The sequence below is a fragment of the Mustelus asterias genome, chromosome 26, assembly GCF_964213995.1.
Source record: "Mustelus asterias chromosome 26, sMusAst1.hap1.1, whole genome shotgun sequence".
Classification (NCBI taxonomy): Eukaryota; Metazoa; Chordata; class Chondrichthyes; order Carcharhiniformes; family Triakidae; genus Mustelus; species Mustelus asterias.
Genome location: NC_135826.1, coordinates 46,195,226 through 46,214,061, shown reverse-complemented (window position 1 = coordinate 46,214,061; position 18,836 = coordinate 46,195,226). Strand labels below are relative to the sequence as shown.

At 41.9% G+C, this 18,836-nt stretch overlaps 1 protein-coding gene across 4 annotated transcripts in view; it reads left to right on the top strand.

Moving 5' to 3' along the window:
* Window positions 1-18,836, top strand: part of LOC144479676 (guanine nucleotide-binding protein G(I)/G(S)/G(O) subunit gamma-7-like) — a 216,011-nt gene that overhangs the window by 96,766 nt on the left and 100,409 nt on the right. The window contains exon 4 of one of the 4 annotated variants that reach the window (XM_078198686.1): window positions 9,588-9,659. The exons of the other annotated variants lie outside the window; for them this stretch is intronic. The gene's annotated coding sequence lies outside the window, so the exon portion shown is untranslated. The remainder of the gene's footprint in view (window positions 1-9,587; window positions 9,660-18,836) is intronic. 4 annotated transcript variants of the gene reach the window in all.

Sequence of the window (18,836 nt, the reverse complement as noted above, 5' to 3'; positions counted from 1 at the left end):
AGATTTACAAGGATGTTGCCTGGATTGAGTGGCATGCCTTATGAGGATAGGCTGAGGGAGCTCGGTCTTTTCTCCTTGGAGAGACGTAAGATGAGAGGAGACCTAATAGAGGTGTATAAGATGTTGAGGGGCATAGATCGGGTGGACTCTCAGAGGCTTTTTCCCAGGGTGGAAATGGCTGGTACGAGAGGACACAGGTTTAAGGTGCTAGGGGGTAGGTACAGGGGAAATGTTAGGGGGAAGTTTTTCACACAGAGGGTGGTGGGCGAGTGGAATCGGCTGCCGTCAGTGGTGGTGGAGGCAAACTCAATAGGGTCTAAAGAGACTCCTGGATGAGTACATGGGACTTAATAGGATGGAGGGTTATAGGTCGACCTAAAAGGTAGGGATATGTTCGGCACAACTTGTGGGGCCGAAGGGCCTGTTTTGTGCTATAGTTTTTCTGTGTTTCTAATCTGACTTAAATAAAGGAACAAAGAACAGTACGGCACAGGAATAGGCCCTTTAGCCCATCAAACCTGCACCGACACATGGCACCTTTTTAAACTAAAGACCTTTTGCCTCTACATGGTCCGTATCCCACTATTCCCTCCTCTTCATGTATCTGTCAAGGTACCTCTTAAACGTTGCTAACGTATCTGCTTCCACCAACTCTGGTTGCACATTCCAGGCACTTACCACCTTTTGTGTTTTTTTAAAAAAAACTTGCTCCTCACATCTCCTTTAAACTTTCCCCCTTTTACCTTAAATCTATGTCCGAGTAATTGACATTTCTACCCTGGGAAAAAGGTTGGTCTTAATGTACTGTCTGAGATAGAACATAGAAACTAGAAGCAGGAGTAGGCCATTCAGCCCTTTTGAGTCTGCTGTGCCATTCATTTTGATATGGCTGATCATCATCGAATTCGATATCCTGATTTCCCCCCCCCCCCCCCTTACACCCCATGCCCCTTGATCCCTTTGGCCCCTAGAGCTATATCTAATTTCTTAAAATCAGACAATGTTTTGACCTCAACTACTTTCTGTAGTAGAGAATTCCACACATTTACCACCCTTTGGGTGAAGAAATTTCTCATCACCTCAATTCTAACTTTTACCCCTTACCCTCAAACTATGACCCCTAGTTCTGGACTCCCCCACCATTGGGAACATTCTTTTCAATAGAAAAGTAGAATAGAGATGGGTGGTGACTGTTTCCGGCCTGTTCAACCTTCGGGGTTACTGCTAGACAATTTTTTAGCTGGTGCTAGACTCACAACATTTACATAATGGATCAAAGGATAGTGATCAGGAATGGAATCTCTGATGCATTTTTCTTATCCTTGCCCAGAGGCTCGGGTGCTGTCAATGGTGGGCAGAAACATGAATTTTTTTTTTGAAGGCAGCTTTAAGAACTCTTATTTAAGTGAATAAATACACTATCATTTGTAAGTCAATCATAAAACCAGGAAGTCCTTGGACTTATTCACTGAGCTGTAATGAGTTAGCTGATTTCAGAGTGACATTGATGGCTGGGGCCAAAATATCTACTTATGACTTTCAGTAAACCTACTGTGAATTTAAATCAAATTAACAGCACAGAACAGCTTTTGTCTTTGCTACTTCAGTTTCATATGCAAAATAGGACAACCATGCTTTACCGGTTTCCGGGAACAGTGTCGATTGTTCATCTGAGGATCCTCAAATGACATTCTCTTCGGTGTTCACGTAAGGGGACATGAATATAGCTGAGGAGGACACTGGGTTGCAAGGGAGTAGAATAGACAGTATTACAGTTGATAAGGAGGATGTGCAGGATATTCTGGAGGGTCTGAAAATAGATAAATCCCCTGGTCCGGATGGGATTTATCCAAGGATTCTCTGGGAGGCAAGAGAAGTGATTGCAGAGCCTCTGGCTCTGATCTTCAGGTCGTCGTTGGCCTCTGGTATAGTACCAGAAGATTGGAGGTTAGCGAATGTTGTCCCATTGTTTAAGAAGGGGAACAGAGACTTCCCCGGAAATTATAGACCGGTGAGTCTCACTTCTGTTGTCGGCAAGATGTTGGAAAAAATTATAAGGGATAGGATTTATAGTTATTTGGAGAGTAATGAATTGATAGGTGATAGTCAGCATGGTTTTGTGGCAGGTAGGTCGTGCCTTACTAACCTTATTGAGTTTTTTGAGAAAGTGACCAAGGAGGTGGATGGGGGCAAGGCAGTGGACGTGGTATATATGGATTTTAGTAAGGCGTTTGATAAGGTTCACCATGGTAGGCTTCTGCAGAAAATGCAGATGTATGGGATTGGGGGTGATCTAGGAAATTGGATCAGGAATTGGCTAGCGGATAGGAAACAGAGGGTGGTGGTTGATAGTAAATATTCATCATGGAGTGCGGTTACAAGTGGTGTACCTCAGGGATCTGTTTTGGGGCCACTGCTGTTTGTAATATTTATTAATGATCTGGATGAGGGTATAGTTGGGTGGATTAGCAAATTTGCTGATGACACCAAAGTCGGTGGTGTGGTAGACAGTGAGGAAGGGTGTCGTAGTTTGCAGGAAGACTTAGACAGGTTGCAAAGTTGGGCCGAGAGGTGGCGGATGGAGTTTAATGCGGAGAAGTGTGAGGTAATTCACTTTGGTAGGAATAACAGATGTGTTGAGTATAGGGCTAACGGGAGGACTTTGAATAGTGTGGAGGAGCAGAGGGATCTAGGTGTATGTGTGCATAGATCCCTGAAAGTTGGGAATCAAGTAGATAAGGTTGTTAAGAAGGCATATGGTGTCTTGGCGTTTATTGGTAGGGGGATTGAATTTAGGAGTCGTAGCGTTATGTTGCAACTGTACACAACTCTGGTGCGGCCGCACTTGGAGTACTGTGTGCAGTTCTGGTCCCCACATTACAGGAAGGATGTGGAGGCTTTGGAGAGGGTGCAGAGGAGGTTTACCAGGATGTTGCCTGGTATGGAGGGGAGATCCTATGAGGAGAGGCTGAGGGATTTGGGATTGTTTTCGCTGGAAAGGCGGCGGCTAAGAGGGGATCTTATTGAAACATATAAGATGATTAGAGGTTTAGATAGGGTGGATAGTGATAGCCTTTTTCCTCTGATGGAGAAATCCAGCACGAGGGGGCATGGCTTTAAATTGAGGGGGGGTAGTTATAGAACCGATGTCAGGGGTAGGTTCTTTACCCAGAGGGTGGTGAGGGATTGGAATGCCCTGCCAGCATCAGTAGTAAATGCGCCTAGTTTGGGGGCGTTTAAGAGATCCGTAGATAGGTTCATGGACGAAAAGAAATTGGTTTAGGTTGGAGGGTCACAGTTTTTTTTTTAACTGGTCGGTGCAACATCGTGGGCCGAAGGGCCTGTTCTGCGCTGTAATGTTCTATGTTCTATTTCCCCAGGGAAATAGTGTCCACGGAAAAGTGACTCATCACAAGTACTCTAGCTTTTATTCTTCATGTTGGGACGCATAAGTAAAAAATAGCAGTGTTTAGTGTAAATGTCTAAAAAAAGCAAGTACAGTAGAGAGAACTGTCCACAAAGTTGTTATTGGCTATCATATCGTTGATACAGGAAGTCCTTGCTTAACATTGTCACATTTTCCAGGAACCAATTAAACATTTTGCAAAACAACCTGTTACGGCTCATAAGCCCTCAAGATTGACTGCTCCTTACCTTATCCAAGACCCAGTTCTTGCTGGCTTGACAGAGGAGTTATGCAGCCCAGACAGGCTGTAAACATGTGAAATAATTGCAATACAATACAAAGAGAACTCTGCATTTGGAGGGCAAAGTTTATACAAAACAACATTTTACAGGATAGCATTAAGGAAGGACTAACACTTGCAGTTGCCATAGCTGCAATGCTGAGTGAATGGTGTATGATGTACAGTGAAATTGCAACCAAATTGTTGCTTTATCAACCACACGGTGGCACAGTGGTTAGCACTGCTGCCTTACAGCACCAGGGACCCAGGTTCGATTCCCGGCTTGGGTCACTGTCTGTGAGGAGTCTGCATGTGTTTCCTCTGGGTGCTCTGGTTCCCTCCCACAATTTGAAAGACGTGCTGGTTATGTGCAATGGTCATGCTAAATTATCATAGAATCATAAAAGCCTACCGTGCAGAAGGAGGCCATTCAGCCCGTCAAGTCTGCACCAACCACAATCCCACCCAGGCCCTATCCCCATAACCCAATGCATTTACCTTAGCTAGTCCCCCTGACACTAAGGGACAATTTAGCATGGCCAATCAACCTAATCCGCACATCTTTGACGTGTGGGAGGAAACCGGAGTACCCGGAGGAAACCCACGCAGACACGGGGAGAATGTGCAAACTCCGCACAGTGACCCAAAGAATCAAACCGGGTTCCTGGCACTGAGGCAGTAGTGCTTGCCACTGTGCTGCCCTTTTTTTTAAACTCTGTGTACCCAAACAGGTGCTGGAATGAGGCGACTAGGGGATTTTCATTGCAGTGTTAATGTAAGCCTACTTGTGACACTAATAAATAAACTTACAAAAAATATTCAAAATGATTTTCCATATTTAAGATAAACTGGAAAATAATATTATGTCCCATATGCCAATCCATATTTTTCATTTTGAATGGAGGGACAACATCAGTAAAAGAACACATAGGTATCACTTAAAAAAATATATACCTAGCTCTGTTACCATTTGTTTTAATTCTCGTGCAAAGTTGAACCAACACAAGTGGAAGACTGGTTATTGGAAACAAACTTGTCTGACCAGTGCCATCTTATGAACTGTCTCAACCTACTTCAGTCGTATGATATCAAATCCCTGGTAGTAAATGCCAAGAAAATACAGACCGCTTGAAAAAGAATTGCCTCATTACATTGCATGCCAATATTTTCCCTCCTGGCTACTTTTGCTACAGTCCCACTCTGTGTTCCCCTGGGCTTGATCTGGAAAATATTATAATTCTAGCATAAAATCTGTTATAAAACAAATATTTTTGTGTCCAACACATTTATTGCAGCCATCTGAGGGTTAATTGTACAGTGCAGCCTCCATGCATCCCCTAATCATCATTTGACGTGTATGTGAATCTGCTGTTCTGTAAAGACGTACTGAAGAATCCCTAGTCCTTACCCTTTCTTGTGCAAAGGCTTGATTTTTTTTTAATCACTGTGATTCACTGCTGTCTTTTCAATTGGGTTGCACACCAAGCCAGCTACTATACACCATGTGCCAGTACAACTCGAGCTTAGATGTAGGTTGATTAGCATCTCATTGTGTAGGTGGTGTGAAACTGTGTGGGAGGGATCCCTCTGCATAAAGGCCGGATCTCTGATGCAGCGACTGCATCATTTCATTTACATAACGTGCCCGTCATGGGAGGTGGAGTGACGGTGCTTTCACTAATGTCTTGGAACCTTTTTTTAAAAAAAATACTATCAACCAACAATTGAAAATACAGTATCAATGAGAAAAAAGGAGGGTGACCTATGATCTATGGGCATTTTCATTATGATTGTAGTAAACGTAGTTCAGGGAAAATAGAAGCTAACCGTTGCTCTGATCTCAATATTGTGCATATCAAGAATGTGTTGGTCTAGCAGCCAGATAGTGTAAATGAAAAGTCTACCTATTATTTTCCAGTATTCATTGTTTAATTCTGGACCTATGTTTTTATAAAAATTATTTTAAAAATTATTTGCCATCATGTATGATTTTGCTCGTTGACCCACAGTCTCATGTACGAGACAGTAGTGAGAAGGCCTGAGAGGGAGCAGTGGTATAGCAGTGAGAATTTAGAGAGACGGGGGTGAATCTGTGGATTCAGAACAGATTGTCTGCATTTTGAAGAAAATCAAAATGTGAAGAAACAGGAATAAAAAGTAATTGACCGGTCAGTCAAATTAGGAGCTAGGAAATTAAAAGTAAAGAAAGTAAGAAGTTAAAAGTATTTGAAACCTAATTAGTTAAATAAAACATTAAGGATGGCAGAGCTGGTGATGTTGCAGCTGTCAGATGTACGAACAATGAACAGGAGTAAGCCACTTGGCTCCCCTAGCCTGCTCCGCCATTCATTAAGATAATGGCTGATCTGGTTTGTAATATCAAAACCACGTTCCTGCCTCCCCAATCATGTTTCACCCCCTTGCTGCTTGTCAAGAATCTTATCTACCTCTGCCTTAAAATATTTTAAAGACTCTGCTTCCACTGCTTTATGATGCAGTGGTCCAATGACTCATGGACATTCAAGTAAATACTTCTTCTCGACTCTGTCCTACGTGGCATGGGAGCTGGTGACTACCAGTGTAATCCACATTTGGAATAAATTTCTTTCGCCTAAACTTCAGAGGATTGATGAGTTGGAGCCTGAACTAGGCACTGTGATGCATCAGGGAGGGGAAGAGATACCCAGGCCCTTGGCAGTTACATCCTTCATCTATGTTCTTCAGATTTGGTACGTGGTCAGGTTCAGGTTTAGTGAGATTGAGTGAGGTGGTATGGGGACCGAGAAGGTAGAAGTGAAGGAGCCTCAGCCCTTACAATTGTCCCAACAGATCTGAGGTTCTTGTAGCTTGTGTGGGTGGAACCAGTGATCACAAAGAAGGTGAGCAAACTAATTGTAACAACTGGTGCAGGGAGCTAATCAATTGGGTAAAGTAACAAAGAATGTATAATAGTATAAGACAGTATAACTGGAGTGGTAGATAATGTTCTCTGAAGGCTGTATTGCCTGACTGGTCTCGCGGTTTGGGACATCTGCTTCGGGCTGAAGTAGTGGTGGGAAGGATCCAGTTGTTGTGGTCCGCGTTGTTACCCATGATGTAGATAGGACTAGGTAATTGGGGGTTAGGAGTTAGACCATAAGACATAGGAACAGAAGTAGGCCATTCGGCCCATCAGGTCTACTCCGCCATTCAATGAGATCGTGAAAGATCTGATCAGATAATCCACTTACCCACCTTATTCTCATCACCCTTGATTCCCTTACTAATTAAAATCAGTTAGCTAGGAGTTAAATTAGAAAGCAGAACCACAAAGGTAATAATCTCTTGTTTACGCCAAGCAAATTAGCATAGGATAACTAAGATCAGTGAGGCCCAAAAACTCTGTGGACAAAATGGCTTTTGATTTATGGGGCACTGGTACTAATGGAAGAGGGAGTTGTACCAGTGGGGCGGTCTTCACGTGAAACCCCACAGGGACCACTGTCCTGGCAAATCATATAACTAGGGCTGGAAAGAGGGTTTTTCACAAATTGGAAGGGGACTGGGGAGGGTGCAATAGGGGATGGAGGAAAGATATCTTGTAGGCATAGATTTGCTAAGTTAAAGAAAAAAAAACAAGGCAATAGAGCACGGTAGCAATACAAGCAATGATGGCCGCAATGTGACAGGAAGAGGGTACGTAATTAAGAGTCAGTGTGGCAGTAAAAAGGCATAATTCAAGGCTCTGCATCTGAATGCATGCCATGTTCATAGCAAAACAGATGAATTGGTAGTACAAGTAGAAATACACAAGTATGACCTTATAGCTATGACACTTAAGAGATATGGTTGCAAGGTGACCAAGGTTGGGCCCTGAATATTTAAGGGTATTTGACATTCTAAGGGCAGGAAGAAAGAAAAAGATGTTGGTTATTAAAGGATGAGATTAGTATAGTAGTGTGAAATAATCTTAATTCAGAAGAACAAGATGTAGGGCAGGATTCTCCCAAAACCGAAAATTCCCACCCAAGCTCAGTGGATCTTTAAATGGTCTGCCAAATGTTCTGTCTCAACTCAGTATGTAGACAGGCCAACTAGAGGTGAGGCTATATTGGATCTGGTGCTGGGAAATGAGCCAGACCAGGTGCTAGACTTGGAAGTTGGTGTGCATTTTGGTGATAGTGACCACAATTCGGTTACGTTCACCTTAGTGATGGAAAGGGGCCAGGGCTCGATGTTGAAATAAAGGAGAAGGCGGGAATGTGTCCATCTCGTATAAAAGTATGAAACCAACCGTCATTAGTTCCAGTAAACCCATTGGAATGGCCAGAAGAGGCCTGGCACAGTGTACATATCGATAATGCTGGACTGTTCGAAGAGCTTAGATTTCTCATTGTAGCCCGCTTGAAGTTGCCATTATGAAATCCATGTCCTCGGAGAGAACAATTGAAGGACTGGGTGAATTTGTCAACAGATTCCATTAACCTGAACAACTCCTGAGCGATAATGGGTCACAGTTCATTTCAAAAGAACTCTCAAACAATTTAAAAGAGAACAGGATTCAACACATCTGATCCGCTCCTTATTCTCCCGCCACAAATGGGCTGGCAGAATGGTTTGTACAGACATTCGTTGAAGGTAACTAAAGAGCAAAGTTTATTGTCTGAACAATTAAACCAATTCCTGCTGACATACAGAAATATTGCAGCTTTGCAGTGGAACAAGGGCCACTTTAAGAGACAATTCATGTGACATCACTGATTACATCGTATGCCGTTCGGGCAGGCAAACAGGCATTCTATTTTCTATCTGTAGTGTTAATATCTTTTCAATAAAGCTCTTAGTTTTAAAAGAAGCCTCGAAAGTTCAAACAATCACATGTCCCAATCCTGTCCTTAGCTGAAAGTACTTTTCAACAGGTATCACTGGATAATGACCATGAGGGGGAATCTGGTCAATTGATTTTTTTCCTCCTAAACCTGGTATGCTAAAAGTAAGTGTAATACTCGAGTGGTCTCCCAGCTGAGATTGACTAGCTCATTTGAGCTTGTGTTGCGCTGAAATACAGTAGTTTAAGCGTAGTGCTTCAATGACATGTAAATTAGGTGCAATTTCTCTCAATTTGAGGAATTCTCATTATCTCCCCCGATATTTAATACTTTTGAGCCAGCAAACTTCTAGAATTAAGAGTGGACAGAGTAGATCTGCATTTCATCTGTTAATCCTGTTTGTTACCACAAGGTCTGGTACCACAAAAAGCCGGTCAGAGTTTTAAGCTGTCAGAACTGCAGAGGTGAAAGATTTTATTGTGCTTTCAGGTGTCTCAGCTGGTGGTTTAGGATGCCTTTCGGGAAATGTATTCCACAAGTTTGCATTCATAGCCTGTAATTAATAATCGCTCTCTCAACATTTCTGTTGAAGAATTTAGTTCCCTATTGCCTGATTTATCCTGGACTTTCAGTATTTTTGTGTTAAGCCTTTCTTTAGCACAGCAGCCTAGATCTTCTGATTGGTTGTATTAACACAAGGACATTGGTTAACACTAGCATCAACATCAGGAAGGCTAGGTAAAATTAGAAACATAGAACCCCCCCCCCCCACCCCCACCCCTCCAAATATCCCTTGATCCCTTTAGCTCCAAGAGCTATATCTAAGTTCTTCTTGAAATCAGACAACGATTTGGCTTCAACTACATTTTGTGGTAGTGAATTCTACACATCCGCCACCCTCTGGGTGAGGAAACTTTTCCTCACCTCAGTTCTAAATGATTTATCCCTTGTCCCCCACCATTGGGAACATTCTTTCTGAATCTACTCTGTCTAACCCTGTTAGAACTTTATAAGTTTCTATGAGACCCCCTCTCACTCTTCTAAACTCCAGTGAATATAATCCTAACCGACTACGTTTCTCCTCGTATGACAGACCTACCATCCCAGGAATCAGCCAGGTAGATTTTCGCTGTACTCCCTCTATTGCAAGGACATCCTTCCTCAGGTAAGGACACCAAAACTGCACACAATACTCCAGGTGTGGCCTCACCAACACCCTATACAATTGCAGCAAAACTTCCCTAACCCTATACTCAAATCCATAAGACCATAAGACCATAAGACATAGGAGCGGAAGTAAGGCCATTCGGCCCATCGAGTCCACTCCACCATTCAATCATGGTTGATTTCAACTCCATTTACCCGCTCTCTCCCCATAGCCCTTAATTCCTCGAGAAATCAAGAATTTATCAATTTCTGTCTTGAAGACGCTCAACGTCTCGGCCTCCACAGCCCTCTGTGGCAATGAATTCCACAGACCCACCACTCTCTGGCTGAAGAAATTTCTCCTCATCTCTGTTCTAAAGTGACTCCCTTTTATTCTAAGGCTGTGCCCCCGCGTCCTAGTCTCCCCTGTTAATGGAAACAACTTCCCTACGTCCATCCTATCTAAGCCGTTCATTATCTTGTAAGTTTCTATCAGATCTCCCCTCAACCTCCTAAACTCCAATGAATATAATCCCACGATCCTCAGACGTTCATCGTATGTCAGGCCTACCATTCCTGGGATCATCCGTGTGAATCTCCGCTGGACCCGCTCCAGTGCCAGTATGTCCTTCCTGAGGTGTGGGGCCCAAAATTGCTCACAGTACTCCAAATGGGGCCTAACCAGTGCTTTATAAAGCCTCAGAAGTACATCCCTGCTTTTGTATTCCAAGCCTCTTGAGATAAATGACAACATTACATTTGCTTTCTTAATTACGGACTCAACCTGCAAGTTTACCTTTAGAGAATCCTGGACTAGGACTCCCAAGTCCCTTTGCACTTTAGCATTATGAATTTTGTCACCGTTTAGAAAATAGTCCATGCCTCTATTCTTTTTTCCAAAGTGTACGACCTCGCACTTGCCCACGTTGAATTTCATCAGCCACTTCTTGGACCACTCTCCTAAACTGTCTAAATCTTTCTGCAGCCTCCCCACCTCCTCAATACTACCTGCCCCTCCACCTATCTTTGTATCATCGGCAAACTTGGCCAGAATGCTCCCAGTCCCGTCATCTAGATCGTTAATATATAAAGAGAACAGCTGTGGCCCCAACACTGAACCCTGCGGGACACCACTTGTCACCGGTTGCCATTCTGAGAAATAACCTTTTATCCCAACTCTCTGCCTTCTGTCTGACAGCCAATCGTCAATCCATGTTAGTACCTTGCCTCGAATACCATGGGCCCTTATTTTACTCAGCAGTCTCCCGTGAGGCACCTTGTCAAAGGCCTTTTGGAAGTCAAGATAGATAACATCCATTGGCTCTCCTTGGTCTAACCTATTTGTTATCTCTTCAAAGAACTCTAACAGGTTTGTCAGGCACGACCTCCCCTTACTAAATCCATGCTGACTTGTCTTAATCCGACCCTGCACTTCCAAGAATTTAGAAATCTCATCCTTAACGATGGATTCTAGAATTTTGCCAACAACTGAGGTTAGGCTAATTGGCCTATAATTTTCCATCTTTTTTCTTGTTCCCTTCTTGAACAGTGGGGTTACAACAGCGATTTTCCAATCCTCTGGGACTTTCCCTGACTCCAGTGACTTTTGAAAGATCATAACTAACGCCTCCACTATTTCTTCAGCTATCTCCTTTAGAACTCTAGGATGTAGCCCATCTGGGCCCGGAGATTTATCAATTTTCAGACCTTTTAGTTTCTCTAGCACTTTCTCCTTTGTGATGGCAACCATATTCAACTCTGCCCCCTGACTTTCCTGAATTGTTGGGATATTACTCATGTCTTCTACTGTGAAGACTGACGCAAAGTACTTATTAAGTTCCTCAGCTATTTCCTTGTCTCCCATCACTAGATTACCAGCGTCATTTTGGAGCGGCCCAATGTCTACTTTTGCCTCCCGTTTGTTTTTAATGTATTTAAAGAAACTTTTACTATCATTCCTAATGTTACTGGCTAGCCTACCTTCATATTTGATCCTCTCCTTCCTTATTTCTCTCTTTGTTATCCTCTGTTTGTTTTTATAGCCTTCCCAATCTTCTGACTTCCCACTACTCTTTGCCACATTATAGGCTCTCTCTTTTGCCTTGATGCATTCCCTGACTTCCTTTGTCAGCCATGGCTGCCTAATCCCCCCTCTGATAACCTTTCTTTTGTTTGGGATGAACCTCTGCACTATGAAGGCCAACATATTATTTGCCTTTTTTACTGCCTGCTGTACCTGCGTGCTTACTTTCAGCAACTGATGTATAAGAACTCCAAGGGCTTGTTGAGTATCCACCCCTCTCAATTTACACCTATCCAAGCAATAATCTGTCTTCCTATTATTGCTACATTCACATTTATCACATTATACTGCAGATGCCCACACACTCAGCCTGTCCAAATAACGCTGAAGCAATTCTGCATCCTCCTCACAGTTCGCCCTCCCATCCAACTTTGTATCATCGGTGAATTTGGAGTTAATACATTCAGTTCCCTCTTCCAAATCATTAATATATAATGTGAACAATTGGGGTCCTGACACACATCCCTGCGGAACCCACTAGTTACTGACTGCCTGCCAATCAGAATAAGACCCATTTATGCCAACTCTTTGCTTCCTATCTGCTAACAGCTTTCTATCCATCTCAAGACATTACCTGCAATCCCGTGTGCTTTAACTTTACATAGTAGGCTTCACGTATGCAAATTGCATATCAGATTCTTTGAGTAAACCACAAATGCAGTGACATGCAAATTTCTAGATTTATCTATTTGCATTACGTTGAGGCTACCAGGGCTACTACCACAACAAAAGGTGGCCTTTTGTCTCCAACAAGGGGCAACAATGTAGCAAATGTTGTTTCCACAAGTGACACTTTCTCCTCACCTGGTTTTCCTAAATCGCAGCTTTTTCATTGTTGGCCCATATGGACCAACAGTCTGGTTACTGGAAAGATTTCGAGTCAATAGTCATAAAATCATACAGCGCAGAAAAGGCCCTTCGGTCCATCGATTCTGCACTTTATTGAAAATTTATTACTACAGGTTGCTAAAATAGAATGAAGATTACAAGTAGTTTTGTCTCTGCTGTGGGAACCAACCAGCTATGCTGCACTGAAAAATCTCAGGATGGGTTATACCATATAGAAGTGAGGGCACTTGTTTTTTCCTCCAGTGTGCTATATTTACATAACATTCATTAATGAATGCAAAATTAGGACAAGATTTGATTAAATGTAGCTTGAAAAAAAATACTTCAGTCAAGTTCATGTTCCCATGTATGATGTAACCGTGTAAATTGTTTACAGTTTTGAGTCTTGTTCTTATTTCCAAGTCCTTTACTTCAAGCATATCGTAAGATGGAAATAGTGTGGTTTGTAGTTAGGAGGAAGAAATATCTGGAGAGATCAAAAACTGCAAGGATGAGAAAATGGAGCCCTTGAAGGAAAACGTGCATACAAAAATACATCAATTGTATGAGAAGAGTGGGGATGGCAGCAGGAAGGAGCGAAAGAATAACAGCTAAACAGAATGAGTGAGTTACTTGATGGACTTGTTTAAAGAGATTATTCTTGCAAAGCTCCTCCTGTAAGGCCCATATAAAAAAAAAAGTAAAGCGAATATGCAAGGTGTAAGTAGCACGTTAGTTACTGTTTCCACCATTGTGCAAAATTTCAATTATGGATTAACATTGTGAAATGAATTTCTTCCCTTAGTTTTATTTTGATTATTTTATTGTGAATGATTGATTGTACGGTTTTTTTCTTCATTTGTACAATTTTTAGAAATTTGCATAAGGATTTACAAATTAATGATCAGGAGCATAACTTGTAAAATGAACCAAGCTTATTGTAAAGGTTACAATTTGATATATCACTAAACAAAATGGATGAAAAGATTTGACTCCAAATGTCTGCTGAATTTGCTGATATAGTTGTGGCACCTGTTGAGTGCTATAATTTGTCAAGAGACAAATGAACGTGGGCTTGCTGCATAACAAGCTATACTGGAAAGTATGTGCATGCACTCTGGATGAAGACATGATGAGGATTAGTAGCGATGCCCTCTATGGTCTAGTTGAAACAGAATGACCATGAACAAGAAGCCATACCCTATCAACATTGACTATATGGCCAAATTCCCCTCCAACTCAATTTTCAAGTTTGCTGATGGCACCACTGTTGTGGGTCGGATCTCAAACAATGATGAGACACAGTACAGGAAAGAGGTGGAGCATCTGGTGAGCTAGTGCGATAACAATCTCTCCCTCAATGCCAAAAAAACAAAGGAGATAGTCATCGACTTCAGGAAGCGTAGTGGAGGGCATGCCCCATCTACACCAATGGGGACAAAGTAGAAATGGTCGAGAGCTTCAAATCTTTAGGTGTCCAACTGTCCTGGTCCCTCCATGCGGTCACTAAAGTTGAGAGTCCACCAACGCCTCTACTTTCTCAAGAGACTAAGGAAATTTGGCACGTCTGGTACAACTCTCTCCAACTTCTCCAGATGCACCATAGAAAACATTATTTCTGGTTGTATGACAACTTGGTCATGGCTCCTGCTCTGTCCATGACAACAAGAAACTACAAAGGGTTGTGAAAGAGCAGTCCATCACTCAAACCAGCCTCCCATCCTTTGACACCGTATACACTTCCCGCTGCCTTGGAAAAGCAGTCAGCATAATCAAGGATCCCACACACCCCGGACATACACTCTTCCACCTTCTTCCATCGGGAAAAAGATACAAAAGTCTGAGATCATGTACCAACTGACTCAAACAGCTTCTCCCCTGAGGCCATCAGACTTTTGAATGGACCTACCTCGTATTAAGTTGATCTTTCTCTACACCTCAGCTATGACTGTAACACTACATTCTCCGCACTCTCCTCTATGTACGGTATGCTTTGTCTGTATAGTGCGCAAGAAACAATACTTTTTCACTGTATACTATGACAATAAATCCAATCAAATAAAAAAAATCCAGACCATCAAGACCAGAGTGAAGAAATCAAAACAGTTTATTGATGGACAATTTTATACCAATCTACAAACTAATCTCAATTAATCAGTTCTACAAATTTGTTGTTGCCTCTGGAGAAGGCTGGCATTCCAGGTGCCCAGTTTCAAAATCTCTTGAACATTCCAACTCCTATGCTGTGAAATATTTGTCTCTTGATTTGTATGCAGAAATCTGTCTACATTACAAGAAAATTAGTCAAAATGTTATTTCTTGCTATTCAAATCAACTGCATTAGCAGAAAGTCATTGTATTATAATTTGTTTCCTTATCACACTTTGATTTAATTGCAATGTTCTGGGCACAAACATTGTTCCAAGTTGTGCTTTTAACCTTCCATAGCATTTAAATTAAGGATTCTTAAAACACACAAGTCAGTTTAAATGTTATGTAAATTGAATGAGAAGTACCGCTAGTGGTGCCTTCACAAAATTTGCCAAATCCAGGGGCAAGAAAGATGGTCCAACAGCTGCATTCTCTCCAGATCAACTTGTTCAGTGAAGAGGCGTTAATTACTCAAAACCAGCACCATTGGGCACAGCATGATGTTCAAATGCCTGTCACAAGACTCTCAAATTAATTGGTTTATTCTGAACTCAGTTTTGGCAGGAGACTTCCAGGACAACAGTATAAATGTTTGAGATGTCCTCAAAACATCCCTGAAGAGGTCAAACATACCTGCCAACTCATGAGATTATCGTATGACTGATGAAAATGGAAAAGGCTCATTCAGGAAGGCACCATCTGCATGGAGAGATTACAATAACATGCAAGGTGTCGGTGAGAATGCACAAACTTCCAAATAATAATCTGCCTACCCAGCCCTTCAAACATCACCTGCCCAATTGCACATTGGACTTCAGCCATCTGGGAACACATTGAGCCAGAGTGGAAACAAGTAATCTTCAGTACTGAGGAACTGCCTAAGAAATTTCTAAGTCAACACGTGTATGATTGGGGAAGTGAAAATTTATTGTTACATTCAAAAATTGCTTGGAAGCCATTTTGTGGCAAGTCACAAACTGGAAACCGTAGTATCTATTTTCCTCTTTTGGAAAAAGAAAAATAATAACATACATGATGAAATATGCCATTCAGCCCTAAATCATTGTTACCTAATATATGTGTATTTTGTGCTCTGGGGGTGATGTCAAAAGATTCTGTTGTTGCACTTTGGAATAAGAGAGGTGTAGGTTTGCATCAGTTCCTACACATTGAATCTTGATTGCAGTACTATTGTAGTGAGAGTAGAGGAGCAATTTTGAAGGAAAGTCTAATTGCTGTCTCGCACAATCTTAATTGGGTCAACTGCCACATAGGTTTTCTGTTGCCATATAACATCACAACCAAAGAGAAAGGGAACGAAGTTGGTTCATTTTTTTAAAAATGAAGTCATTTAGCTCCTAAATTACTCAAGTCTTTCAATAGAATAGCTGAACCTCTGAAGCCAGGACACAATCTACATATCGAGCTGAGTAAACTGGTCTCAGCCATGATGGCTACGGGGCTCAAAAATTAGTCTCAGTACTCCGAGTTTTGGAAGTAGAAAATCAGTCAGTGTTTCTGTTTCCAAATGCTGGAATCCCTGTTAAAGGTTCACCCGTGTTATTATTTGAAATCAAATTTGAATGGAACTTGCGTTTTTGTCCCCCCAATCAAATAGCCTGCAGCACTCGGACAGTATTGTGGCTGAGGGTTGCTACCATAGAACTGAATTTTAACAAGGAATCTATATCTTTAGAAGGGGAGGGGAGAATGGGGGAGAAATTGGTGGGAGTAGTTTTCTTTTTCCCTAATATTTCTGTGACTGCTGAACTTTATATCACAGTCTTAACATTGCAGCAGGATTCTAGTAATTTGTGAATAGTCATTCTTCAGCCATGTAAAGAATTACTGCGTTACTAAAATCTGCTCTCATCCTAAGTCTGGATATGCAAACTTGTAATCAGTGTTATATAATGATCAGGCACAAAATCCCTCTGAACTGAAGCCTGTTGGAACCCCCAAATGTGGCCCCAGCTGAAGTCAGCTAATTGATTACAAAAAAATCAAGCAATTCACCCACTAAGAACATAAATAGGAGCAGGAGTAGACCATTCAGCCGCTCAAACCTGCTCCCTTAGTCAGTACGATCATAGCTAGTCTGATGTAGCCTTAACTCCCCTTAACTGTCTGCCCCCATTAACCTTTGTCTCCTTTTATCAATCAAAAATCAATCTAACTTGAATGACCCAGCCTGCACAACTAGCTGGGGGAGAGAATCCCAAACACTAAGACCCTCTGAAGAAATTCCTTCCCATCTTCGTCTTAAATTGAACTATGAAAATTGGTTTGTTTATCTATACAATGTGGGGAGGCAGTAGTGTAGTGGTATTGTCACTGGACTAGTAATCCAGAGACTCAGGGTAATGTTCTGAGGAACCCCAGGTTCGAATCCCACCATGGCAGATGGTGAAATTTGAATTCGACAAAAATCTGGAATTAATAGCTTAATAATGACCACAAAACCACTGTTGATTGTTGTAAAAATTCATCTAGTTCACAAATGTCCTTTACAGAAGAAAACCTGCTGTCCTTGCCTGGTCTTGCCCACATGTGACTGCAGATCCATATCAATGTGGTTGACTCTTAAGTGCCATAGATTCTCAACAGTGCAGAAGGAGGCCATCAGCCCATCGTGTCTGCAACAAGCCGCCGCAAGAGCATCCTACCCAGACCCACCCCCACACCCTATTCCTATAATTCCACACATTTACCATGGCCAATCCACTTAATTTGCACATCTTTGGACAATAAGAGTGGGAGTAAAGTGGAGCACCAGGAGGAAACCCACACGGGGGAGAATTTGCAAATTCCACACATTCACCCATGGCCGGAATTAGACCCAGATCCCTGGCACTGTGTGGCAGCAGTGCTAACAACCATGTCGGTCTGCACATTCTCCCCGTGTCTACATGATATGGGGAGAATGTGCAGACGGGTGCTCTGGTTTCATCCCACAGCCCAAAAGGCATGGGGATTTCACAGTAACTTCATTGCAGTGTTTAATGTAAGCCTTACTTGTGACTAATAAATAAAGTTTATTTTTTTACTTTAGTTGGGTGCATTGGCCATGCTAAATTCTCCCTCAGTGTACCAATACAGGTGCCGGAGTATGGCAATTAGGGGATTTTCACTAACTTCATTGCGGTGTTAATGTAAGCCTATAGAAATCATAGAATCGTAGAAACCTACAGTGCAGAAGAAGGCCATTCGGACCATCAAGTCTGCACCGACCACAATCCCACCCAGGCCTTAACCCCATAACCCCACATATTTACCCTGCTGATCCCTCTAACCTACGCATCCCTACTAAGGGGCAATTTAGCATGGCCAATGCATCTAACCCTCACATACTTGTGACATTAATAAATAAACTTAAACTCTGAAATGACCCAGCAGACCACTCAATTCGAGGGCAATTAGGAATGGCCAATAAATGCTGGTCCTGCCAGTAACGCCCACATCCCATGAATGAATTTTTAAAAACGCAGTCAAGCAATTAAGCAGTCTTTAACATATTACATGAACAAGTATTATGTTAGCTATATCTAGTGATCTTCATTTGCTGCAATAGTTTTTCTTTACAGAAGTGCACAATTTGCAGTTGTTTCTGAAGAAATTCTGCAGAACATTATACATTTTGCAGAAATTTAGTTTTGGAAGAGGATAGGGAGAGCTCGTTTCTATAGTAACAGTATAAAAGAGAAATGTAAACTGTCCAAAAATTTCCAGTAAACTGCCTAACGCCTTTCAAACAATGCAGCATTCTTCACATTCCTGAAATGTTGCTTGCCGTGAATAATTGTAATCTTGACTTGAGTTCAGAGTGCAGCAACAGTTAAATATTACAATGCACCATGTTGTTTGACATTTAGATAGGATAGGAGGTGCAGAGAATTCTATCTTTAATACTGCATGTCTGTTATATGTAGCCCTCTGCACAGAACCGCAAACTAAACATTCAAATCCAGATGAAGCATCTGAGGGCAAAGTTTGGTTTAATGAAACTGGATATATTTCATATTTTAAATAGTCAGTCAATGCATTCGACAAAAAATAGTTTCTTTCCTCTTTTCACCACAACCTCATTGCAGCTGCTTTAATATCTGATTGTCAGCGCAGTGGTTAAATAAAAAA